The sequence below is a fragment of the Pan troglodytes genome, chromosome 4, assembly GCF_028858775.2.
Source record: "Pan troglodytes isolate AG18354 chromosome 4, NHGRI_mPanTro3-v2.0_pri, whole genome shotgun sequence".
Classification (NCBI taxonomy): Eukaryota; Metazoa; Chordata; class Mammalia; order Primates; family Hominidae; genus Pan; species Pan troglodytes.
Window position 1 is genome coordinate 106,522,451 of NC_072402.2, and position 27,673 is coordinate 106,550,123.

A 27,673-nucleotide genomic window follows, 5' to 3' on the forward strand; every position below is an offset into this window, starting at 1 on the left:
ACTTGGGAGGCGGAGACAGGAGAATGGCGTGAACCCGGGAGGCGGAGCTTGCAGTGAGCCAAGGTCACGCCACTGCACTCCAGCCTGGGCGACAGAGCAAGACTCTGTCTCAAAAAAAAAAAAAAAAAAAAAAAAAATCTTTGCCTGATGCAAAGTTAAAGAGTTTTGCCTGTGTTATCATCTGGAAATTTTTATAGTTTTAAGTTTTGTTTGTAGGTCTATGATTTATTTTTATTTAATTTTTGTACATGTGGCAAGCTATGGATTGAAGTTCATATTTTTTTCTTTTTTTGCTTCTGGATATCCATTTGTTCTAACTTCATTTGTTGAAAACAGTAAGCTTTCTCCATTGTATTGCTTTTGCATCTTTGTTTAAAATCAGTTAACCATAGGGCGAGTCTATTTTTGTACTCTTTATTCTGTTCCATTCATATTTTTGTCTATCATGACACCAGTAACACATTTAATTATTTGTTCCTTGATAATAATACCAAAGTCAGGTAGTGTACAGTAGTCATCCCTTATTCATGGGAGATATGTTCTAATATCCCCAGTAGATGCCTGAAGCTGTGGATAGTACTGAACGTCCATTGTTGTCAATCAGAATATGTTTCTTTTCATGCCTTCCACCCACACATTTAATTCCTTTTCCATCTTAACTAAGCACTTATCACGTACTATGCATATAACTTTTGCAGTTTGAAGCGCAACATCAACAATTCAAAGGTGCAAATTTCCTTTTTCTTCTTTTTCACAGTTGCATGGATAGAAGATTCATTCTTACTGTAGCTCTTAGCAAACTCAGCATATGTTTTTTTTCTTTCCTTAAGTTGAGAACTTTCATCCCTTCACCCAAAGGAGACACTTTCTGGCTTCTTTTTGGCATATCCAAATTACCGGCATCACTATCCTTGCAGTTTGGGGCTATTATTAAGTTAAATAAGGGTTCCTTAAACACAAGCACCGCTATAGCAAGGATAGCTGAGATGGCTACTAAGTGAGTAATATTCAAGTAGCATATACAGCATGGATACACTAGACAAATGGATGATTCATATCCTGGGCAGGACAGAGTGGGGAGGCCAGGTATTTCATCATACTACTCAGAGCGGTGTCACCTTAAAACTTACGAATTGTTTATTTCTGGAATTTTCCATTTTTGGATTACGTGCAATCAAAACTGCAGGAAGCAAAACAACAGATTAAGGGGTACTACTGAACTTATTTTTTTTTCAAAATTATTTTGTCTTTTCTAAATGTTGTGCATCTCCTTACGAATTTTAGGAGCACCTTACCAATTATTTTTTTTAAAAGGCTACTGGGATTTTGCTTGGAATTATATTGAATGTATAGATAAATTTGGGGAAAATCTATATCTTAACAGTATTGGGTCTTTCAATAAATAAGAATGATATACATTTTAAATTGTTAAAAAATAATTCAACTTTTATTTTAGATTCCGGGGGTACACATGCAGGTTTGTTACCTGGATATATTGTGTGATGCTGAGGTTTATGGTATGAATGACCCCATTACCAAAGTCGTAAGCATAATACCCAATAGTTTTTCAGCCTTTCCCCCTGTCCTTCCCTCTCCCCTCTAATATTCTGTAGTGCCCATTGTTTCCATCTTTATATCCTTGTGTACCCAATGTTTAGCTGCCACTTATAAGTGAGAACATGGAGTATTTGTTTTTTTTTGTTCCTGTGTTAATTTGCTTAGGATAATGGCCTCCAGCTGCATACATGTTGCTGCAAAGGGCATGATTTCTTTCTTTTTTATGACCATATAGTATTCTATGGTGCATATGTGCTGCATTTTCTTCACTCAGAGCGGTGTCACCTTAAAACTTACGAATTTTCTGTTTTCTGTTTCTACAAAACAGAAACAGGTGTCTGTTTGGTAGAACTATTTGTTTTCTTTTGGCTGTATACCCACTAATGGGACTGCTAGGTCTAATGGTAGTTCTGTTTTAATTTCTTTGAGAAATCTCTAGAGTGCTTTCTCTAGTGGCTGAACTAATTTACATTTCCACCAACAGTGTATTAAGTGTTCCCGTCTCTCCACAACCTCACGTGCATGTGTTGTTTTTTTGACGTTTTAATTATAGCCATTCTTAATGGTGTGAGATGGTATCTCATTGTGGTCTTGATTTGCATTTATCTGATAATTAATGATGTTGAGCATTTTATCATGTGTTTGTTGGCCACTTGTATGTCTTCCTTTGAGAAGTATCTATTAATGTCCTATGCCCACTTTTTAATGTTTTTTTTTTCTTGATGATTTGTTTAAGTTCGGTGTAGAACATTAGTCCTTTGTTGGATGCATGGTTTATGATTATTTTCTCCCATTCTGTAGGTTGTCTGTTTACTCTGTTGGTAGTTACTTTTGTTGTATAGAAGCTCTTTAGTTTGATTAAGTCCCACTTGTCAATTTTCATTTTTGTTGCAATTGCTTTTGAGAATTTAGTCATAAATTTCTTCCCACAGCTGATACCCAGAATGGTGTTTCCCAGGTTTTCTTCTAGGATTCTTATAGTTTGAGGTCTTACATTTAAATCTTTAATCCATTCTGAATTAATTTTTGTACATGGTGAAAGGTAGGGGACAAGTTTCATTCTTCTGCATATAAAGCTAGCCAGCTATCCCAGCAGCATTTATTAAATAGGGAGTTCTTTCCCTGTTGCTTATTTTTGATGAAAGATCAGATGGCTGTAGGTTTGCATTTTTTTTTTTAATTTCTGTGTTTTCTAATCTGTTCCATTGGTCTATGTGTCTTTTTTTGTACCACTACCATGCTGTTTTGGTTATTGTAGCTTTATAGTATAGTTTGAACTTGCGTAACATCAAGCCACTGGCTTTGTTCTTTTTACTTAGGACTGCATTGGCTATTTGGGCGACTTTTTGGTTGCATATGAATTTTATTATAGTTTTTTCCCAGTTCTGTGAGAAATGACAGTAGTTTGATAGGAATAGTGTTGAATCTGTAGATTGCTTTGGGCTGTATGGGCATTTAATGATATTGATTCTTTCAGACCGTCCGCATAGAATGTTTTTCCATTTGTTTGTGTCATCTGTGATTTCTTTCAGCAGTGTCTTGTAGTGCTTCTTGTAGAGATCTTTTATTTTCTTGGTTAAATGTATCCCTAGGTGTTTTATTTTATTTTTTTGTTTCTCTTGTAAATGGCATTGCATTCTTGATTTGGCTATCAGCTTGAATGTTATTAGTATATAGAATTGGTGCTGATTTTTCTAATTTATTTTGTATCCTGATTGTTTACTGAAGTCGTTTATCAGTTTCAGGAGCCTTTTGGTGAAGTACTTAGGGCTTTGTAGGTATAGATGCATGTCATCCATTAAGAGAGATAGTTTGACTTCTTTTCCTATTTGGGTGCCTTTTATTTTTTTCTCTTGCCTGATTGTTCTGGCTAGGACTTCTAGTACTATATTGTATTGGAGTGGTGAGATTGTGCATCCATGTCTTGTTCCAGTTCTCAAGGGAAATAGCTCAAGCATTTGCTGTTCAGTATGATGTGGGCTGTGTGTTTGTCATAGATGGCTCTTACTGTTTTGAATTATATTCCTTCCATGCCTAGTTTATTGAGGATTTTTGTCATGAAGCGATGATGGATTTTATCAAACGCTTCAATCTCAATCATCAATTGAGATTATTATATGGTTTTGTTTCTAATTGTGTTCGTGTGACAAATTACAGTTATTGATTTGTATATGTTGATCCAACCTTGCATCACAGGAATGAAGCCTATTGGATCATGATGAATTAATTTTTTGATGTGTTGCTTGATTCGGTTTGCTATTAATAGTATTTCATTGAGGATTTTTGTGTTTATGTTCATCATGGATATTGACCTGTAGTTTTCTGCTTTTGTTGTGTCTTTGCCAAGTTTTGGTATCAGTGTGATGCTGGCTTTTTGGAATGAATTAGGTAGAATTCCCTCCTACTTGATTTTTTGGAATAGTTTCTGTAGAATTGGTACTACCTCTTTGTACATCTAGTAGAATTTGGCTGTGAATCCATTTAGTCTGTTTTTTTTTTTTAATTGGATAGGTTTTTTATTACTGATTCAATTTGTAGCTGGATATTGGTCTTTTCAGGGTTTCAGTTTCTTCCTTGATATGGTTTGGCTGTGTCCCCACCCAAATCTCATCTTGAATTGTAACTCCCACAATTCCCACATGTTGTGGGAGGTGACTGAATTATGGGAGTGGGTCTTTCCTGTGCTGTTCTCGTGATAGTGAATGAGTCTCATGAGATCCGATGGTTTTAAAAATGGGAATTTTCCTGCACAAGCTCTCTTTTGCCTGCCGTCATCCACATAAGATGTGATTTGCTCCTCCTTGCCTTCCACCATGTTTGTGAGGCCTCCCCAGCCATGTGGAACTGTAAGTTCAGTTAAATCTCTTTCTTTTATAAATTGGCCAGTCTCAGGTATCAGCAGCATGAAAACAGATTAATACAGTAAATTGGTACCAGTAGAGTGGGGCGTTGCTAAAAAGCTACCTGAAAATGTGGTAATGACTTTGGAACTGGGTAACAGGCAGAGGTTGGAACAGTTTGGAAGGTTCAGAAGAAGACAGGAAAATGTGGGAAAGTTTGGAACTTCCTAGAGACTTGTTGAATGGCTTTGACAGAAATACTGTTAGTGATATGAACGAAAAGGTCCAGGCTGAGGTGGTCTCAGATAGAGATGAGGAACTTGTTGTGAACCGGGGCACAGGTGACTCTTGTTTTGTTGCAGCAAAGAGACTGGTGGAATTTTGCCCCTGCCCTAGAGATTTATCGAAATTCGAACTTGAGAGAGATGATTTAGGGTATGTGCCAGAAGAAATTTCTAAGCAGCAAAGCACTCAAGAGGTGACTTGGGTGCTGTTAAAGGCATTCAGTTTCATAAAGGAAGCAGAGCATAAAAGTTTGGAAAATTTGCAGCCTGAAAATGTGATAAAAAAGAAAATCCCATTTTCTGAGAGAAATTCAAGAAATTTGCATAAGTAACAAGGAATTGAATGTTAATCACCAAGACAATGGCAAAAATGTCTCCAGGGCATGTCAGAGGTCTTCATGACAGCCCCTCCATCACAGGCCTGGAGGCCTAGGAGGAAAACATGGTATTGTGGGCCAAGCCCAGGGTCCCTGTGTTACGTGCAGTCTAAGGACTTGGTGCCCTGCATCCTAGCCGCTCCAGCCGTGACTAAAAGGGGCCAAGGTATAGCTTGGGCCATGGCTTCAGAGGGTGCAAGCTCCAAGCCTTGGCAGCTTCCATGTGGTGTTGAGCCTGCCAGTGCATAGAAGTCAAGGATTGAGGTTTGGGAACCTCCTCCTAGATTTCTGAGGATGTGTGGAAATGCCTGGATGTCCCAGCAGAAGTTTGCCACAGGGGTGGGGCTTTCCTGGAGAACCTCTGCTAGGGCAATGTGGAAGGGAAATGTGGGGTTGGAGCCCCCACACAGAGTCCCTACTGGGGCACCACCTAGTGAAGCTGCGAGAAGAGGGCTACCGTCCTCCAGACCCCAGAATGGTAGCTATACCGACAGCCTGCACTGTGTGCCTGGAAAAGCTGCAGACACTCACCAACAGTCTATGAAAGCAGCTGGAAGGGAGGCTGTACCCTGCAAAGCCACAGGGGCAGAGCTGCCCAAGACTATGGGAACCCGACTCTTGCATCTGCGTGACCTGGATGCAAGACATGGAGTCAAAGGAGATCATTTTGGATCTTTGAGATTTGACTGCCCCACTGAATATCAGACTTGCATGGGGCCTGTAGCCCCTTTGTTTTGGCCAGCGTCTCCCTTTTGGAACAGCTGTATTTACCTAATACCTGTACTCCCATTGTATCTAGGAAGTAACTAAGTTGCTTTTGATTTTACAAGTTCATAGGCGGAAGGGACTTGCCTTGTCTCAGATGAGACATTGGATTGTGGACTTTTGAGTTAATGCTGAAAGGAGTTAAGACTTTGGGGGACTGTTGGGAAGGCGTGATTGGTTTTGAAATGTGAGGACCTGAGATTTGGGAGGGGTCCAGGGTGGAATGATATGGTTTAGCTGTGTCCCACCCAAAATCTCATATTGAATTTTAACTCCCACAATTCCCATGTGTTGTGGGAGGAACCCCGTGGGAGGTGACTGAATTATGGAGGCAGATCTTTCCTGTGCTGTTCTCATGTTAGTGAATGAGTCTCATGAGATCTGATGGCTTTAAAAACGGGAATTTTCCTGCACTAGCTCTCTTTTTGCTTGCCGCCATCCATGTAAGATGTGATTTGCTTCTCCTTTCCCTCCACCATGTTTGTGAGGCCTCCCCAGCCACGTGGAACTGTAAGTCCAGTTAAACCTCTTTCTTTTGTAAATTGCCCTGTCTCAGGTATGTCTTTATCAGCAGCGTGAAAACAGACTAATATATTCCTGATTCAATCTTGAGAAGTTGCGTGTTTCCAGGAATTTGTCCATTTCCTGTAGATTTTCTAGTTTGTTTGCACAGAGGTATTCGTAATAGTCTCTGAGGATCTTTTGTTTTTCTGTGGATCAGTTTTGATGTCACCTTTGTGATTTCTTATTGTGCTTATTTTGCATTTTCTGTCTTTTTCTTTGTTGGTCTAGCTAGTGGTCTATCAACATTGTTTATCCTTTCAAAGATCAAAGTTTTTGTTTTGTTGTTTATTTGTATGGATGATTGGATATCAATTTCATTCAGTTTTTCTTTGGTTTTAGTTACTTCTTTTCTTTTGCTATCTTTAGGGTTAGTTCTTGTTTTTCTTGATCTTCTAGGTATAGTATTAGATCCTGAATTCGAGATCTTTCTACCTTTTTGGGGTGGTATTTAGTGCTATATACTTTTCTCTGAACACTGCTCTTGTTGCGTCCCAGAGATTCTGGTATGCTGTTTCTCTATTTTCATTTATTTCAGATAATGTTTTGATTTCTGCCTTAATTTCATTGTTTACCCACAAGTCATTCTGGAGCAAGTTGTTTAATTTCATGTAATTGTGTAGTTTTGAGATATCTTCTTGGTGTTGACTTCTACTTTTATTTCACTGTGGCCCAAGAGTGTTGTTGGTATGATTTAGATTTTTTTTTTTAAATTTACTGGGACTTGTTTTATGGCCAAGCATGTGGTTGATGTTAGATTATGTTCCATGTCAGATGAGAGTAATGTGTATTCTGTGTATGATACATGGAATATTTCCTAGATTTCTATTAGATCCAGTTGGTCAAGTGTTGAATTTCAGGTCAGAATTTCTTTGTTAGTTTTCTGTCTCAGTGATCTGTCTGATGCTATCAGTGGGGTGTCGTGTGGCTGTCTGTGTCTTTTTGTAGGTCTAGATGTATTTTTTTTGTGAATCTAGGTGCTTCAATGTTGGGTGCATATATTAAATATAAGTTAAGTCTTCTTGTTGAATTAAATTCTTTATCATTAGTATCATTATTACTTCTTGTCCATGTTTTTTTGTTGGTCCAACATTTGTTTTATCTGATATAAAAATAGCTTCACTATTCTTTTTTGTTTTCTGTTTATGTGATCTTTCTCTAACCCTTTACTCTGTGCCTGTGGGTGTCAACATGTAAGAATGGGTTTCTTGAAGACAGCAGATGGTTGGGTTTGTTTTTTTAATCCAACTTGCAACTCTGTGCCTTTTAAGTGGAGTAGTTAGACAGTTTACATTCAATATTAATATTAATATTAATATTAATATGTGAGATTTTGATCCTATTGTGAAGTCATTAGATGATTACTTTGTAGTTTGTATTGTGTGGTTCCTTTATAGGGCCTGTGTGCATGTTTTTGTGGTAGCAGGTATTTTCGTTGTTGTTGTTTCCTTGTTTAGAACTCCCTTAAGGATCTCTTGTGAGGCGACCTGGTATAGAATTCCCTTAGCACTTGCTTGTCCGGAAAATATTTTATTCCTCCTTCACTTATGATGCTTAGTTTGGTGAGATGTGAAATTCTTGATTGGAATTTCTTTTCTTAAAGATGGCTGAAAGTACACCCCTAATCTTTCCTGGCTTAGAAGATTTCTGCTGAGAAGTCCACTGTTAGCCTGACAGAGTTCCCTTTGCACATGTGATCTGACCTTTTTCTCAGCTGCCTTTAAGATTTTTTTCTTTAGTTTTGATCTTGGACAGTCTTGTGACAATATGTCTTGTTGCTGTTCACTTTGTATAGCATCTCACAGGTGTTACCTGGATTTTTTTGTATGTGGATATCTACCTCTCCAGTAAGATTAGGGAAACTTTTTTTGAATTATTCCTTCAAATATGTTTTCCAGGTTGTTTACTTTTTCTCCTTCTTTCTCAGGAATGACAGTAACTTGTAGGTTTCGTTGCTTTACCTAATCCCGTATTTCTCAGAGAGTTTGTTTATTTTAAAAAATTCTTTTTTATTTATTTTTGTCTGACTGCGTTAGTTCTGAAGACATGTATTTAGGCTCTGAAGTTTCCTCTGAAGCTTTCAGTTGTCTTTTGAAACTCCTTAAGTGAGTTTTTCAACTCCATAAGCTCTGACTGATTTCTCTTTAAGATGCTGATGTATTCCTTCTTGTATTGAATTTCATCCTTGTCTTGGATCTTGTTAATCATTCTTGTAATACATGCTTTTCCATACTTTGAATTTTTTTGTTTTGTTTTGTTTTTTAGACAGGTTCTTGCTCTGTTGCCCAGGCTGGTGTGCAGTGGCATGATCACAGCTCTCTTCAGCCTTGATCTTCTGGGCTTAAGTAATCCTCCTATCTTAGCCTCCTGAGTAGCTGGGACTACAAGTGTGGACCACCATGCCTGGCTAATTTTTGTATATTTTGTAGAGATGGGATATTACCATATTGCCCAGGCTGTTCTCAAACTTCTGGGCTCAAGTGATCCTCCTGCCTTGGCATCCCAAAATGCTATGATTGCAGGTGTGAGCCACCATGCCAAGCCTGTGCTTTAAATTCTTCATCTGTCATTTCTGAGTTTCCAGTTTGGTTACAGACCATTGCTGGAGAGCTGGTATGATCCTTTGGTGATGTCACTACATTCACATTTTTCATGGTGCCAGAATTCTTGTGCTGGTTCCTTCTCATCTAGAGGTGCTGGCACTTCTAATTTTTGTAATTATTTTTGTGCAGGTAGGAATTTTTCTTTTTTCTTTCTTTTCTTGTGATATTATTGTTATTTTTTAATTTCTCTTTTCCTTTCCCCTCCTTCCTAGGTAGTGTGTCTATAGAGAATGTTCAGTAATGTCTTTTTGGCTCTGCCGTATGGACTTCCGTTGGCAGGTTTTTATACTGGGCTTTTGTATTGGGCTTTCTTTATATATAAGCCAGTACATAGCGCTTATAGGTAAGACGTGGCTGTGGCTAACACAGCTGGGTGTGTATACTTGATCCTCGCTTACTGAGAGAAGCTCTGTTGCCTCAGGCAATTGATTGATCCGTGTAGTGCGTAGTGGTCTGAGTTCCCTGCTCACCTCTCCAGGCTGGGGAGCAACATGTGTGGGGCCGGACTGGGCAGGCCTGCCTACCTGTCGCCCAGTGGCAGGCAGAAGCACCAGCACTGAGGGAGAATCCAATGGGTGTCCACCAAGTGCTCAGAGGTGTGCCTAGGAAACCTCCTCAGCCCCAAGTTCTTTGCTTGGGGGAGAGTTGGCCAAACTCCTAATCCAGGAGAGTGGGTACTCCAGATGCCTAGACATGGAGAGTACTGCAGCACCACAGTCTCTGCACAGGAATGGTGGGGCAGGTCAGGTTGCTGATTCAGAAGAGTAGGTGCTCCCAATGGAGATCTGCTTTGGTGTTGAGCAGAGAGGGCCCAGCTGCAATATGGTGTCTTCATAGGAAGGGTTGGATACTCAGTCTGCTGACCTAGGTGAGCAGGTGTTTCAGCTGTCTGGAGATCTGCCTGGGGGTGAAGAAGAGAAGGCCCTCCTTTACCTGTATCTTTGCACAGAAAGGGTAGGGTGGCTCATGCTTCCAGTCCGGGCATGCAGGTTCTTTGAATGCCTGGTGACCTGCCCTGGTGAGGAGCAGAGAGGGCCCTATTGCCCCATAATCTATGCACAGGAAGGGTGGGTGTGTCAGCCTGCTTCTCCAGGTGAGCAAGTGCTCCAAGTACCTGGAGATCTGCCTGGCCGTGGAATGGAGAGGGCCCTTCTGCCCCACAATCTATGTCCAGGAAGGGTAGGGCATCCCAGGCTGCTGAACCAGGCAAGTGGGTGCTCTGAATGCCTGGAGATCTGCCTAGGTGTGAAGTGGAGAGGGCCTCCCTGCACCAAGATCTGTGAATGGGAAGGGTGGGGCAGGTCATGCTGCTGATCCAAGTGAGTGGATGCTCCAGATGCCTAGAGATCTGCCTGGGTATGGAGTGGAGTGGGCCCCAAAATACCATGTTATATTACTTAATTTTCAAATGTATATATATTTTGCCATGGATCTCTTCATTACTGATTTTAAATTTAATTTCATTGTTTTTCAAGAATCTATTTGGTATCAGTTGAATGTTTAAAAATTCATGAATACTTGTTTCATGGCCCAGAAAATAGTTTGTCTTGGTAAATATTGCATGTGCAGTTGCTAAGAAGTATGTATTCTGCTGTTGTTGGTTAGAGTGTTCTATAGATGACAGTAAAGTGAAGATGGTTGATAGTGGTGTTTAAGTCTTCTATTTCTGTATTAGGGTTTTCCAGAGAAACAGAACCAATAGGAGATATATATATATATATATGATTTATCATGGAAGTCTAGAAGACACACGATATGCTGTCTGCAAGCTGGAGAACTAGGAAAGACAGTGCTGTAATTCAGTCTGAGTCTAAAGGCCCGAGAACCAGAGGTACCTCCTGTGTAAATCCCAGAGTAAGAAGGCCCAAAAACCTAGAGTTCTGATGCTCGAGGGCAGGAGGAGATGAATATCTGTTCTAGAAGAGAGAGAGTGAATTTGCCCTTCCTCCTCCTTTTTGTTCCATTAGACTGTCAATAGATTCGATGATGCTTGTCATCGAATCTTCTGGTGGATCGTCTTTACTCAGTTGTCTCATTCAAATGCTAATCTCTTCTGGAAACACCCTCAAAGACACACAGAGATGGGTTTCACCAGCTATCTGCAGTTCCTTTGAGTCAGTCAAGTTGACACATAAAATTAAACATCACAGTTTCTTTACTCATGTTTGTCTACCTGTCCCATCAGTTGAGAGAGGGATGCTGAAATCTCCCACTATAACTGTGAACTTACCTGTTTCTCTTTGGCATTTATTAGTCCATTTTTCTTATATTTCGATTCCCTATTATTAGATGCATAAATGTTTAGAAATGTTATATCTTCTTGACAAATAAATTAACTTGTTTATTGGGTGGGAAATGTTTAGGATTTTTATTTTCTCCTTATTAATTAGGCCCTTTATCACTGAGAAATTACCTTAACTCTGGTAATATTCTTTGTTGTGAAATCTAAGCTGTCTGATATTAATATAACCACGCTGGGTTTCATTTGGCTAATGTTAGCATGGTATGTCGTTTTTCATCATATATTTGGTATATTTGAAGTGGGTTTTTGTAAGTAACATATAGTTGAGTCTTGCTTTGTTTCCTAATATGACAATCTCTGCTATTTAGTTTGTGTGTTTAGACTATTTCATTTAGTGTGATTATTGATATGATTAGGTTTAAATTTATCATCTTACCATTTGTTTTCTCCTTATCCTGTCTGCTCTTTTTATGTTCTTATATTCCGTTCTCCTGTTTCTTTTGGATTGAGCATTTTTAAAATGTGACTATTTTTATCTCCTTTATTGAATTATTGCCTATAAATGTTCATTGTGTTATTTTAATGGTTGCATTAAGGTCTATAGTATACATCTATAACTTACTATAAGTCTGTATTTCAGTGATATGTAGAACCTCATCTATAATAATATTCTTGCAAGAGTATACTTCAGTTTCTCCCACCTGTTCTTTGTGTTATTATTGTTACAACTTTTAATTATATGTGAGTTATAAATCCCACAATACATTATTATTTTTGCTGATTATCTTTTGAATAATTTACATAATAAGTACATAATTCTTTATATTTGCTCATTGAGTTACAGTGTATGGTAGTCTTCTTTATGTAGATTCAGGTTTCTAGCTTGTATCATTTTCTTTCTGTTTGAAGAACTTCCTTTCACATTTCTTATAGTGCAAGTCTATTGAAAAAAAATTTTTTTTAGGTTTGAAAGTGTAAAAATATCTTTATGGTGTCCTTTGTTTTTGAAAACAATTTTTACATGTATAAGATTCCTGTTTGGCAATTTCTTTACATATTTTAAAGATGTTGCTGTATTATCATCTTACTTGTGTTGTTTCTCATGAAAAATTTGTGCCTAATGTTTTTTCCCTCTGGCTGCACTTAAGGTTTTCCCTTTGTTACTGTGATGTTAAGCAATTCATTATGTGCCTTTATGTAGTTTTCTCTACATTTTTTGTGCTAGGGTCTTGTTGACCTTTTTAAACCCATGGGCTACTACAGTTTTCATCAACTTTGGAAAGTTTTCAGGCATTATTTTGAAAAATTGTTTTTTAGTTCTCCCTCTTCCTTTTATCTTCTTTCAGGACCCTGATTACGTATGGATTTGGCTGTTTAAAGTTGTCTTACAGTTTACTATGCTGTATTTTTCTTTCTTCTCTGTGTTTCATTGTGGTTAGTTTTTATTGTTGTCTTCTATTTCACTAATCTTACTTTTATTCAATGTCTAATCTGTTGTTAATTTTATCCACTGTATTTTTCAGCTCAGATATTTTTATTTCCAACTTCCTTTCGTAACCCTATTAATGAGGTTAACTTTAATTCTTTCCCTGATCACTTATTTCCAGCAGTGTCTCTTCTTCCCTCACTCCTCCTTTTCTGGCAACAATACTTCCTTTCTTGCCAATATTTAAATTTAAATTATGCCTGTGTACCATTCCTTTGTCTTCTTGTACCTGCCAAAACTCAACTTTTCCTTTTGCTCCACACCCATACTTTAGGGTGGAACAATTGGAGAGAATAAACAGAAATCAAGTAGTTGGGTCATTTCCATGTTAAAAATGAACAAGTCGTAAATATCTCTAGTAGATTTGAATTCCTTTTATATCTTGTATCTTTTGACTTAATATATTTATTCTTTCCTCTAGTTTTGTGAATATATGGAATATAGTCCTGTTTTTGGCAATTACTTTTTCATTCTGATCCAGAATTCAATACACAGTCACTTATTTCATTTATTTAATAGTTGTTGTATCTCTTCTGTGACTTTTTATCTAGAATACGAACATGAGAAATCACATGAACCTGTGATTTGGTAATTTTTCATTTTTTAATTTATTTTACAGGAAAGGGGTCCCAGTTCAGACCCCAAGGGAGGGTTATTGGATGTCGCGCAAGAAATAATTCAGAACAGGTCCACAGTGCAAAGCAAAAGCAGGTTTATTAAGAAAGTAAAGTGGTGAAAGTACAGCTACTCCATACACAGGGGAAGGCGTTCCTGAAAGTAAGAGGAGAAATGTGTCCACCCTAGGTACAATACTTGTTTGTATACAGGATAAAAACAGATCATGGGGAGATGTGCTCTGTTACAAGGGTTTGTGATAAAGGATTACTTTTCTTAATTACTATATTTTGCAAGAATTGATGTTATTATCTTTAAAGCAAAATTAGGAATGCTTCTGTTCTCAAGATATCATCGGGGTATTAGGACACTCCTAAGGCTGGATCTGTTTAGTAAACATTGTCAATCTGTTCCCTTAACCATAAACATCTAGAGGCTAGCAATACCTAACTTTCTGGGCATGCAGCTCAGCAAGTCGCAGCCTCCTTTTTCCTAGCCCTCACTCAAGATGGAATCACTCTGGTTCGAATGCCTCTGTTATTTATAGTTATTTTGAAGTGTGTACATTCTGTCTTTAATCCTGAGGGCATGTTTCTTGTGTGGTTTTCTATTCTTTTTTTGTTCGTTTGTATTCCTATTGGAGGAAATAGTAGGAGATGGAGACCTAGGTAGCTATCTTTTTCCCCCAACTACCTGGTTTCTATTTTTTCTTCATTCTCTGAGCACTTGTTTACTTTTTGGCATAAGAAAATATTCCAATCTCATCTTGAATGTTGCTTTCTACATTCCTGGAATAAACCCTTTTTCCTAGGAGTCCTGGTTTCTTTTAGTGGAGAAAATATCTGAACATTGAACCAATTTACTGTATATGGAATTTTAGGTTTCACAGTATTTGCAATTACAAATAATGCTGCAATGGATAACTTTGAATAGGTGTATTTTTGTAACATGGGTGTCTTCACGCTGAATTTTTGGAAATGAGATTTCCAGGCCAAAATGTAAATGTACCTGTTGTATTATATATTTTTATTATATATTGCCAATATAAATATAAATTTATATTTCTATAAATTTCCTCTGTGGATCTTGTATCATTTTGCATATCCAGCAGAAACATAGGAGGATGTTAGCTTCTACTTAATCTGGGTAACAGAGTTTGTTCTCAGACTTTTGTATTTTTATTATTCTGATAGGTAAGAAATGATATCTAGGGTGCTTTTATATTTCTCTAAAAAGAGTGAAATTAAACATCTTTCATATGTTTAACAGCTATTGTATTGTTAGGACCTGTTTTCTGTGCTGAAGATGAATTTTACTTTGTGTCTTCTTCTTTACGTAAAATTATATCTGTCTGCATACAGTCAACTTCTGAAATAGTACAGTGATAAATACAATCTTCAAATGATGCAAGGTATTTAAAAGGAAGTATTGCCTTACCTTTTAAACATGAAGTGAATTGAAATATTGGTGATGTTACATATACCACATAGGAATAAAAAGTAATGAAAAATGCTTTTTGATGAATCAGTCTGATTATTTAGTAGTCACATAATACATATATAATGTAACTTGAGCCTGTACAACTAGGGTTTCAACTATATATATTTTTAAAGCAGTAATTTTTAAGCCTGGCTATAGAGCCACTTCTGCTATACCACCGGATTTGAAAACATTGAAATCTTGGTTGAAATCATTTCAACATTTAAAAATTTGGTTAATGAGAGGATGACCTGAGGCCACAAATTGAAGACCAGTCTGGGTAACATAGCAAGACCCTGTCTTAACTAAGTAACTAACTAACTACACCACCGCCCCCCCAAACACACACACACCACACATATATACACACATGCTTTAATCTATCAAAAAAAAAAAAAACATGAGTTTATTCCCACACAATTGACATATTAGGAACGATTTGAGCTTAACGTTAATTTTGCATTTGTTTATGTCTGAAACCTGAAGAAGCACTAGGTGAATGCAGAAAACTGTAACTAGCTTAACCATGCTGCGTAGGAATACATAGTAGACACACACTTCAGTCCTTTACTGGCTACCTTCATTTACCTTTTTGTTGTGAGCCACACTCATCCACATGTGGCATTTCAACTTTCTGTCAAATTTTGAATAACTCTCCCCTTTACAGAATTCGCAAGTTGCAACCTTTCTGAAATCGACTTTGACAAGCAAACTTCAGGTCTTTTCAAAATGAAGTGCCATGTTAATATAGTAGTCATGTGCTTCTTAACGTTTAATATGTGTAAAACTGTGCAAAGTTTTTTCTGTTAGGTTTCTGTTTTTAAAAAATGTGTCCCTGATTAGTTTCTCGAGTATTATGCCTTTAACCCCATTTGTCCATAAGCCCTGTGGTTTTTATTTTGTAATTTTTGTACAATCTCGTGGTTGTTAGGCACAAAAATATTTTGTTACAGTAGAGCTTATACATTAGAATTAGTTGTGGAGCTTTAAAGTACTGATGTATAGACCCCATCCAAAGCCTGTTAAATAAGAATCTATGGCCTTAGAGCCAATAATTGGTATTTTTAAAAAGTTTGCAGTTGTTGGACTGGGCATGGTGGCTCACGCCTGTAATCCAGCACTCTGGGAGGCTGAGGTGGGCAGATCACTTGAGCGCAGGAGTTCAAGATCAGCCTGGGCAACATGGCAAAATCCCATCTCTACCAAAAATAAAAGAAAATTAGCTGAGCATGGTGGCCTGGTCCTGTAGTCCCAGCTACTTGGGAAGCTGAGGTGGGAGGATCACTTTAGCCCAGGAGGCAGAGGTTGCAGTTAGCAGAGATCATGCCACTGCACTCCATCCTGGGCAACAGAGCAAGACACTGTCTCCAAAAAAAAAAAAAAAAGCTTGCAGTTGCTTCTTATTGCAGCCAGAGTTGTGAACCACTAGTCCAGGGAAACCATGAAGCTTTGAAGAAAATGAAGAGAGGCTCTTATGAATGGGAAGTATCTAAAATTTCCTTTGAACTTGCGATTGAATCTTTGAAAACTTCATCTTTAGGGGAATTTAAGGAGTTGTCTTCTGGATTTCTATATTCCATAAAGACACAGAGACTCCAAAAACATTCTTCTTATGTAATGGGCAAACTCACAATAAAAACTGTTGTTTCACAGAACCATTTATTTTGAGTTATTGTGTAGTGTACAGACTATGCATTCTTCATGGAATTTTTATGTTGTATTTAAAAAAATTCAAGCAAAAAGAAAGCAAACAAGTAGTTGGAGGTGTAGTCTGAGTGAAAAGCTATTTATAACAACTATTATTTAGGTATTTTTCAAGCTTGAGTCATCTTCGTGATTTATTTTCAATGTTTTAGTATAATTATAGCTCCAGTAGTAGTTTGTTCTTTAATCCCGTGTTGTAGAATAAATACTTTTGGTATAATAAACTCAGAGCACTTAAATTACTACCTGTTTATGGAATACTGATTTACCTCACTACACAGCTGTTAGTTCAAATTTAGAGGGCAAGAAAGGACTAATATGCATTTCTAAAAGATATGTATTTTCCCCTTATGTGTAGTTTTCTCTTTTTCAAAAGTTGCATGCAGAGTTTACTTTCTTTATATCATGTATTAATCTTAGTATAACTGGTACTATTTACCTCTATAGGCTTCCTAAGCATAAAATAGGCATTGTAGGGTTTATGTTAATTATTTTAGAAGCCTGAGATGCTATTTAATGTATGCAATGATCTCGCTTTTGGGGTAGATGAGAATAAAATTTCTGTAAATTGAATTATTATTCCTCCTTTTTATTATGAAATAGGTGATGTGTTTATTTCTAGGAACCATTTTATTTTTGGTCACAAAACAACACTGCCAAAGAATCACATTTAAGAATTTAGAAAATTGGCCATATGCGGTAGCTGACGCCTGTAATATTAGCACTTTGGGAGGCCAAGGCGGGTGGATTGCTTGAGCTCAGGAGTTCTAGACCAGCCTGGACATCATGGTGAAATCCCATCTCTACAAAAAATACAAAAAGAAAATTAGTTGGGCATGGTGGTGTGCGGTGTATGCCTGTGGTCCCAGCTGCTCAGGATGCTGAGGTGGGAGAATCACCTAAGCCCGGGAAGTCAAGGCTTCTGTGAGCCGTGATTGTGCCACTGCACTCTAACCGGGGTGACAGAGCAAGACTTTCTCCAAAAAAAAAAAAAAAAAAAAAAAAAAAAGATAAAAAGAATAAATCTTTTGAAATCACATTTTACATTTCAGGTAAAAGCAATATTTTTAATAATATTAATATTAATATACAACTCAGAATTCTGAAAAATGTTCTAAAATTTTAAAATCTCAAATTAATAATTTGTTTTCCTGGGGCATTGGGAAATGTGTGCTGTCTTTTTCACTGTGTCAAAGTAGTCCTATTTCTAATTATCCAGTGAGATATTGGGGCGGTTAGATAAGATGATAATTTTATTTAATTGTTCTGTTTAGGGAGATTTGAGAGATGGGTCATTACTTTAGTTAGAAAGGCAGTTACAGTGAGAGGCCTCTTTCATTTTCATATCCATAGCTTCTCACAGAGCATGTCATATCAAGAGTGACTCACTAATCTTGCCCTAGAAGGACTTCTTTTTAGATGTGCTCATACTACAAAGTAGGTAGCCTAAAGGAGTAGATAGCTTTTCCTATGGCTCTTCACTTCTAATTTAATGATTAAGTACTAAATAGAAATTAAAGATTACTATGTACAGTTTAATAATATTCTCCTTAGTTTAACCTAGATAGTTATTCTTTTTTATTTTTAGAAACAGGGTCTAGCTCTGTCGCTTAGGCTGGAGTGCAGTGGTGTGCTCATAGCTCACTGTAGCCTTTAACTCCTGGGCTTAAGTGATCCTCTCACCTCAGCCTCCCGAGTAGCAGGGACTGCAGGTGTGCACCACCATGCTCAGCTATTTTTGTTTTTTTTTTTCTAATTTTTAGAGCCGGGATCTGACTCTTTTGCCCACGCTTGTCTTGAACTTTTGGGCTCAAGTGATCCTCCTGCCTCAGCCTGTAATTCCAAAGTGCTGGGATTATAGGCATGTCCCACTGCACCTGGCTAGGTAGTTATTCTTAAAGTAGTTTTTAGATATTAAGACCTTTAGGTTCCCACACTGCTCCCGCCAAGCATCAGGTTGTGTCAGGTGTAACACATTAAGAATTAGTTTTGTATTTGAATGTGAGCTCTTCCATTATTTAGGTGTGTGACTTTAGGCAGATTAATTTATCTGACATTCAAACTCCACATTTATAAGATGAAGATATTTTCTTCATAGTGTTGATAAAATGAGTAAATAAGAGAAGGCCTGCTGCGAGTGTGCAAGAGGTTGGTAATATTAATAAGTGAAGCCCCAGTACGTAAAAGAGGCAGAAAGCGTCTCTCTCATTTAGATAAGCAAAGTTAGCTTTAATAGGAGTCGGGTTGGAAAGAACTAATGGAGACCATCAATTCCACCTGTTCATTCTATGTGAGAGAGAAAAGCATTTTTTTAAAATAGAGATTCAGAAGAAGGAAGTATCTTGAGTATATAGATTAGTTTATACCTTCTGGGAGTAAGAACTGAGTTTTAATTTTTTTCCCCCAGAAGTCTATTTGAGGAGTTTGAAAAAAGATAGATAAGGCAGTAGATGAAAAGGTTGATTGGGTTGGAGGAGGAAAGAGAGGACTTTGTTTTTTAAAAAAATATTGAGCTGATGGGGCCAATGAAGGATAATCTGGAACTACAGGAAATAGAAAATAACAGAACAGCTTGTCTAGGACATGGAAAGCGAATGGGAAAGAGTGGAGAGCAGGAATATAAAAAAAAGGAGCTAAAGAAGAGATAAAAATCTCCCAGAATCCTAACTATAGTTCATTCTTCTCTTTAAAATTTCCAAATAGGCCATTATTGTTTTAACAGTCCTCTACTAGAGCTGGATCAACAAAGGAATCTTCTCTGGACGTGAGCTATAAAAGTCAAGGAGTTTGTGAGGATGGCACTAAATAAGGAAGTAGCTATTAATAAATAGGAAAAGATCACAGGATGCTGGAACTGAAAGGGACTGTGAAGGTATTTTATTCAATGCTTAATTTTTGGTAGGAGAAAACTGCTGAGGTTAGGCGATTTACTTCTGAAGAATAAAGGTGACTATGGCCAGTTATTTTTCTGGTTACTGTTCTTCAGAAGAAGAACAAGAAAGGTGGCCCTTAAGTCCAAGAGGAATAAAAGCAATTGAGGAGCACCAAGAAGCTGGAAAAGTATTGGGAAAGAAAAGGTAATATAATTTCTTAATTTCTTTTCTGGCCTGATCTGTGTTTAGATACTTAGATTTACCTTTTTAATACCAGTAGTAATATCCCGGTAGTCATGTGGTTCTCTAACTTTTGAGACTGGACCGTAACTGAGCTAATGCAGCTCAGCATCTTTGGTACCAGTTATTAGAAACCAATTATTTAATTTGATTATATTGATTTTATTTAAAAATATTTAATCTTTGTCCACATATTATTTTTGCTTTCATTTGGATTCATTTTGTTTATTATATTAGTGTTTGATGATCTGAGAATCTGAAATACTTGAAATAACAGAGTCTTAGGCCAGGTGCAGTGGCTCACACCTGTAATCCCAGCACTTTGGGAAGCCAAGGTGGGCGAATCACTTGGGACCAGCCTGGCCAACATGGTGAAACCCTGTCTTTACTAAAAATACAAAAATTAGCCAAGCATGGTGGCACATGCCTGTAATCCCAGCTACTCGGGAGGTTGAGGCAAGAGAATCACTTGAACCCAGGAGGTGGAAAGTATAGTGAGCCAGGATTGCTCCACTGTACTCCAGCCTGGGTGATAGAGTGAGACTCCGTCTCAAAAAAATAACATGGTCTTAAGAGTTTCAACCTTTCTATTGTTAGAAAGGCTTTAACCAAGAGAAAGTGAAATTCTGCTGACATTGAAGGTCATACTTAACTCAGATGATTCACCTTCCTCTGATTTATCAAGTAACCTTAGTCCTTTGGTTCTTTAAAAACCTTCACCAGATAGGAACATGCTTATAAATCTGGACACCAAGACATGAATGATCCAGGGAAAGAGACTAGTCAATTCCTGCTGTATTTATAGGGGAAAATTTTTAAATGTTATAAGAAAAATGAAGATATCCAAGAACTCATTACAATGAGTTATACCATTGAAGGAGTTTCATATATGTAAATAGTTTTTGAAAATTATTATATTATCACTATGAAAATTTTAATATCCCAAGGCTGACACAAATATGGTAGTGGTAGTCTTGCCTTTTTCATGCTTCTTATGCTTGGGTTCATTGAGCTTCTTTGATCTGTATTTATTTTTCATCCAATTTTGAAAAATTTTAGCCATTATTCTTTGAATACTTTCCTTGTCTCTCCCTCTGTCTCCTTAGAGGTTTCCAAGTACACACATATTATTTTTGTTATTAAATTCTATAATATAATTATTTTATTTTTTAAGAAAAATTATATGTATTTATGGTATACCTTGTAATATTTTGATATATGTTGTATAATGATTACCACAATCAAGTTAATTAACTTATCTGTCACCTCACATAGTTATTATTTCTTTTCATGAGGAGAACACTTAAGATACATACTCTCTTAGCAAATTCAAAGTGTATAATAAATTATTATTAACTCTAGTTATCATGGTGTACATTAGATCTTCAGGACTTATTAATCCTGCATAACTGAAACTTTGTTCCCTTTGACCAAAATGTCCCCATTTTCTTCACCCCTATCCCCTGGCAATCATCATTCTATTCTCTTTTTCTGAATTTGACTTTTTAAAATTCCACATATGGGTGAGATCATGCAATATTTGTCTTTTTATGCCTGGCTTTTTCACTTAGCATAATGCCCTCTAGATTAATCCCTGTTCTCAAAAATGGCAGGATTTCCTTCTTTTTTATGATTGAATAATATTCCATTATATATGTGTATACACACGCACACACATTTTATTTACTATAATTTCTTTATCCATTCATCTGTTGAGGGTTGTTCCTGTATCTTGCCTATTATGAATAATGCCTGTCCTAGTCCAAGTTCTGTTGCTATAATAGAATTCCTGATATTGGGCATTTTATAAAGAAAGAGGTTTATTTAGCATATAGTTCTGTAGGCTGGGAAGTTCAAGGTCATCACCCTGGCTTCCGGTGAGAACTATTGTGCTGTGTCATAACACAGGGAGAAAAATAAAGGGAAGTGGACATATGCAAAGAGAGAAAATCCAGGGACTTTATAGCAGTCCACTTTTGTGGGAACTAATCCATTGCTACAAGAGCTAATCTAGTCTTGCCAGAGTGAGAACTCACTATTCTGAGAATGGCACCAAGCCACCCACATAGTAGCAGCCCTCATGACCCAAACACCTTCCATTAGGCCCTACCTACCAATACCACCACATTGGGGATCAAATTTTATTTTATTTTATTTTATTTTATTTTATTTTATTTATTTTATTTTATTTTATTTATTTTATTTTATTTATGTTATGTTATGTTATGTTATGTTATGTTATGTTATGTTATTTTTGAGACAGAGTCTCGTTCTGTCGCCTAGGCTGGAATGCAGTGGCGCCATCTCGGCTCACTGCAGCCTCTGCCTCTTGGGTTCAAGTGATTCTCCTGCCTCAGCCTCCTGGCTGGAATGCAGTGGTGCCATCTCGGCTCACTGCAGCCTCTGCCTTTTGGGTTCAAGTGATTCTCCTGCCTCAGCCTCCTGAGTAGCTGGGATCACAGGTGGTCTGCCACCATGGCCAGCTAATTTTTGTATTTTTAGTAGAGACAGGATTTCACTATGTTGGCCAGGCTTGGACTTCTGACCTTAAGCGATCTGCCCCCCTTGGCCTCCCAAAGTCCTGGGATTACAGGCATGAACCACTGTGCCTGGCCTGGGGATCAAACTTTAACATGAGTTTTGGTGGGGACAAACAAATAATATGCAAGCTGTAGCAATATGACAATGAACATGAGAGTACAGGTGTCTTTTTGTTGTATTGATTTTGTTTTCTTTGGCTATGTAACCAGAAGAGGGCTTGTTAGATCATATAACAGTTCTATTTTTAATTTTTTGAGGAACCTCGATATGTTTTACATAATGGGTGTCCTAATTTACATTTCTACCAACAGTGTATAGTGCTCCTTTTCTTCACATCTTTGCCAACACTTATCTTTTGTCTTTTTTATAATAGCCATCTTAATAGGTGTGAGGTGATAGGTCATTGTGGTTTTGATTTGTAGTTACCTGATGATTAGTGATACTGAGCACCTTTTCATATATCTTTTGGTCATTTGTGTATCTTCTTTGGAGGAATATCTGCTCAGGTCCTTTGCAGATTTTGAAAACTGAGCTATTTTTTTCTGTGTGCTGTTGAGTTGTGTTAGTTCCTTACATATTTATATCAGTTCCCTTATTAGATATATAATTTACAAGTATTTTTTCCCATGCTTTAGATTGCCTTTTTATTTGGTTATTTCCTTTGCTGTGTAGAAGCTTTTTAGTTTGGTGTAGTCTCACTTGTTTAATTTTGCTTTTGTTGTCTGTGCTTTTGGTGTCATCTTCAAAAAATCATTGCCAACAGCAGTGTCAAGGAGCTTTTCCTTTGTTTTTTCTTGTAGGAGTTTTATGGATTCAGGTCTTATATTTAAGTCTTTAGTTCTTTTTGAGTTGATTTTTGTGTATGGTCTAAGATAGGGATCCAGTTTCATTCTCTTACATGTGGATATCCAGTTTTCCCAACACTGTTTATTGAAGAGACTATCTTTTCCCTATTGTGTATTCTTGGTGCCCTTGTCAAAGATGAGTTGATTGTATATGTGTGGGTTTATTTTTCTGTGCTCCCTCTATTCTTCCATTGGCCCATGTATCTGTTTTTATGCTAGTATTATATTATTTTGATTAATATACCTTTGGAAATATAGTTTGGAACAAGGAAGTATGATGCCTCCAGCTTTATTCTTTGTAAAGATTGCTTTAGCATTCAGGGTATTTTATGGCTCCATAAGAGGTTTAGGATTTTTTTTTTTTCTATTTCAAAATTCTAATGTCATTTTTTATCATTGAAATTTTAATTAGGAATTCTGATAGAATTGCTTTCAATCTGTAGATTGTTTTGGGTGGTATGGATATTTTAATGGTCATTCTTTCAATTCATGAACGTAAGCATATTTTCCATTTATCTGTGCCTTCTTCAACTTCTTTCATCAATATCTTATAGTTTTCAGTGCAAAGACCTTTCACTTCCTTGGTTAAATTTATTCCTATGTATCGTATTATTTTTGATGCTAATTTGGGAGTGCTTTCCTAATTTCTTTTTTGGATAGTTTGTTGTTACTGTATAGAAATGTTACTGATTGTTTTTATACTCCTGGCAGGAAAAGAAATAAATTTTAAAAAAGAAAAAAGAAAAACAAATGTTATTGATCTTTGTATGTTGATTTTTTAATCCTACAATTTTACAGAATTCACTTACTAATTCAGTTTTTTAAAATTGGAGAGTCACAGTTTTCTACATACAAGATTATCGGGGGACCTGCCCCGATAATCACATAGGTTCTTTTCTATTTTCCTAAGCGTCGGCTGGCTTGAGAAATAAAAGGACAGAGTACAAAAGAGAGAAATTTTAAAGTTGGGCATCCGGGGGAGACATCACACATTGGTAGGATCTGTGATGCCCCACAAGCCACAAAAACCAGCAAGTTTTTATTAGGGAGTTTCAAAAGGGGAGGGAGTGTGCGAATAGGTGTGGGTGACAGACAAAAAGTACTTAACAGGGTAATAGAATATCACAAGGCAAGTGGAGGCAGGGCGAGATCACAGGACCACAGGACGGAGGCGAAATTAAAATTGCTAATGAAGTTTTGGGCACCACCGTCATTGATAACATCTTATCAGGAGACAGAGTTTTGAGATCAACCGGTCTGACCAAAATTTATTAGGTGGGAATTTCCTCTTCCTAATAAGCCTGGGAGCGCTATGGGAGACTGGAGTTTATTTCACCCCTGCAGTCTCAACCATAAGAGACAGGTACGCCCCGGGGGGGCCAGTTCAGAGACCTACCCCTAGGTGCGCATTCTCTTTCTGAGGGACGTTCCATGCTGAGAGAAAGAATTCAGCAATATTTCTCCCATTTGGGCTTTTGAAAGAAGAGAAATATGGCTCTGTTCTGCCCGGCTCACCGGCGGTCAGAGTTTAAGGTTATCTCTCTTATTCCCTGAACAATTGCTGTTATCCTGTTCTTTTTTCAGGGTGCCCACATTTCATATTGCTCAAACACACATGCTGTGCAATTTGTGTAGTTAACACAATTATTACAGGGTCCTGGAAGGATATACATCCTCCTCAACTGACAGGATTAAGAGATTAAAGTAAAGACAGGCATAGGAAATCACAAGGGTATTGATTGGGGAAGTGATAAGTGTCCACGAAATCTTTACAATTTATGTTTAGAGATTGCAGTAAAGACAGGCATAAGAAATTACAAAAGTATTAATTTGGGGAACCAATAAATGTCCATAAAATCTTCATAATCCACGTTCTTCTGTCATGGCTTCAGCCAGTTCCTCTGTTTGGGGTCCCTGACTTCCCGCAACACAAGATCCTGTCTATTGTAGACAGTCATACTTTTCTTTCTGATTTGGATTTTTAAAATTTCTTTTTATTGCCTAATTGCTCTGGCTAGGACTTTTAGTATGCCATTAAATGGAAGTGAGAGTGAGCATCCTTTTCTTTTTTCTGATTTTAGAGGAAAAGCTATCAGTTTTTTACCATTGACTATGTTAGCTGTGAGCTTGCCATATCTAGCCTTTATTATGTTGAGATACATTGATTCTATACTTGATTCCTTGAGAATTTTTATCATGAAAGGATGTTGAATTTTGCCCAATACTCTGTGCATATATTGACACGATCATATAAAGTTATTCATTATTCTGTTAATATAATGTGTCAAATACAAAATTATTGATTCGTGTATGTTGAACCATGCTTGCATCCCAGGGATAAATCCCACTTGCCCACTTGGTCATGGTATATGATCCTTTTAATATGTATACAATTTTGTTCTCTAGAATTATATTGAGGATTTTTACATCTGTGTTCATTAGGGATATTGGCTTGTAATTTTTCTTTCCTTTTTTTCCAATTTATTTTTATTTTTTGTAGACATGGTGTCTTCCTGTGTTACCCAGGCTGGTCTTGAACTCCTGGGCTGAAACGGTCCTCTCACCTCAACCTCCCAAAGTGCTGGGGTTACAGGCATGAGCCTCTGCACCTGGACAGTTCTTGTTTCTTGTAGTGTCTTTGTCTGGCTTTGCTGTCAGGGTAATACTGGCTTCATAGAATGAATTTGGAAGTGTTCCCTCCTTTTCAGTTTTCTAGAGTAGTTTGAAAAGGACTGATGTCAATTCTTCTATAAATGTATTGTAGAATTCACTAATGAATCAAACAAAGGTCTGGGCTTTTTGATGGGAAGTGCTTGATTACTGATTCAGTCTCCCTGCCTGTTTTAGTCTAGTCAGAATTTCTGTTTCTTCATGATTCAGTCTTGGTAGGTTGTATTTGTTTTTATTCCATAGCACCTTGTTCTTTGCAGACTCCCAGCTCTGTCTCCTCAATTCAGGGATTCCACAGGGTTCTGCCTCAGTTTCTCAATGTTATGGTGGTTTTAGAAACTTTTTTTTTTTTAATTCTCAATTCTTAGAGACAATTTAGCACCAAAGTTTACTGATTCAAACAATTTAGATATTATTCAATAGCAAAACATTTGAGCTTTGCACTTTATTAGAGGTATGTTATTCATAATTGGTTTATGACAACCATGGACTCCATGGTTATTGGTCTCTGAATTTCGTACTTGTAAAAGTTGGGATTCCAACAGGAAAGTGGAACTTACATCATGTAGTTCAATAGACAGGTTTTAATTTTGGGAAAATCTTCAACACTTTTGGAAAAGCTAAAAGGAAACAGGAGAGGGAGAGAGAGTGCAAGAGTGAGAGCCTGCCAGCCTTCTTCCTATTCCTCAACCCTATCAGAAGGTAATTAGCAAGGGACAGCACAGATAAAGGGCTGGGTTTCTAACTGTGAGCAATCAAATGATCCGTACCCTATATCTTGAAGTGTCAGTCTTGGCACTTTATATTTCTCTTCAAAAGAAGAAAAAAATAGTACCCATTTCTTCCATTCTTTAGTATTTTCCTGTCAAAGTTCTCATAAGTTATTATTAATCTATGGTTATTTCTCTTTTCTTAGACTTAATTTTAGGGACTTTATTTCCTTTTTTCTTTAATTAAGTAAGCTCTTCTTTGTTTTATATTTTGTCCTAGAATTTGACTTTATATTATTTGAATATAGTGACTACAGGGTCTTGTTTTTCATATTTTTCTGGGGTGTTTTCACTTGTCTTTTTGTTGTTGTGCTATATTTTATTTCTGTTTCATACGTATTGCATGTGGTGAAGTTTTGTCCCCTCTCTGATTTGATAGTGTTTTCCTTTTTATAAGTGTTTATCCCATTTTCATATAATATTTAACAGATGGAGTTAGTATCTTTTTTTTTTTTTTTTTTCCCAAGACAGGCTCTTGCTCTGTCACCCAGGCTGGAGTGCAGTGGCAAAGTCATAGCTCACTGTAACCTCAAACTCCTGGGCTTAAGGGAATCTTCCCACCTCAGCCTCCTGAGTAGCTAGGACTATAGAAACAAGCCACCATATCCAGCTAATGTTTAAATTTAAAAACAAAGCTTTTCAAATTTTTGATTAAAAATTTTTTTTTGTAGAGACACTGTCTTGCTACATTGCCCAGGCTACTCTCGAGCTCCTGGCCTCAAATAATCCTCCCACCTTGGCCTCCCCAAACACTGGGATTACAGATATGAGCCACTGCTCCTGGCCTCATTTGTATTTTGTACTTATTTTCAATTATTATTTACTTTTTGTCCTTTGTTAAAATGGATAGTGTTAACTTTCCTTAAAAAGCACTTTTGATAATTCAGGAGGTATAAATAGGCTGCTTATTTAAAAACCCTCACTTGGTTAACTTTAGAAACTTAAGAATTATAAACTCAAATTTATACTTCTTGATACACAAACTTAAGAACTAAAGCTATCTTCTGACTCTTCTATTTGAAAAGTTACTTACACTTCTTTCCGTCAGTCTCTCATTCTTCATTTTTGTTGGTATCCTGTGGAATTTTTGTCTAGTCTAGTAAAATTAAATTATTATCACTTTAATGTTTTGTAGCTCTTTTTTCAATAATGGTGATATTTATATTCCGTTTTGCAAATTTTAACAGTGTTTTTTCCTGATTGTATTATTGTTATTTGCCT

The 27,673-nt window shown here is 37.0% G+C and overlaps 1 protein-coding gene across 47 annotated transcripts in view; it reads left to right on the forward strand.

Moving 5' to 3' along the window:
* The window catches only part of FER (FER tyrosine kinase), a 439,457-nt gene that overhangs the window by 53,301 nt on the left and 358,483 nt on the right, over window positions 1–27,673 (forward strand). For 2 of the 47 annotated variants that reach the window (XM_063810516.1, XM_063810518.1), the window contains exon 4: window positions 19,217–19,590. The exons of 42 other annotated variants lie outside the window; for them this stretch is intronic. The gene's annotated coding sequence lies outside the window, so the exon portion shown is untranslated. The remainder of the gene's footprint in view (window positions 1–19,216; window positions 19,591–27,673) is intronic. 3 more of the 47 variants (XM_063810517.1, XM_063810519.1, XM_063810520.1) reach the window with 2 other exon arrangements.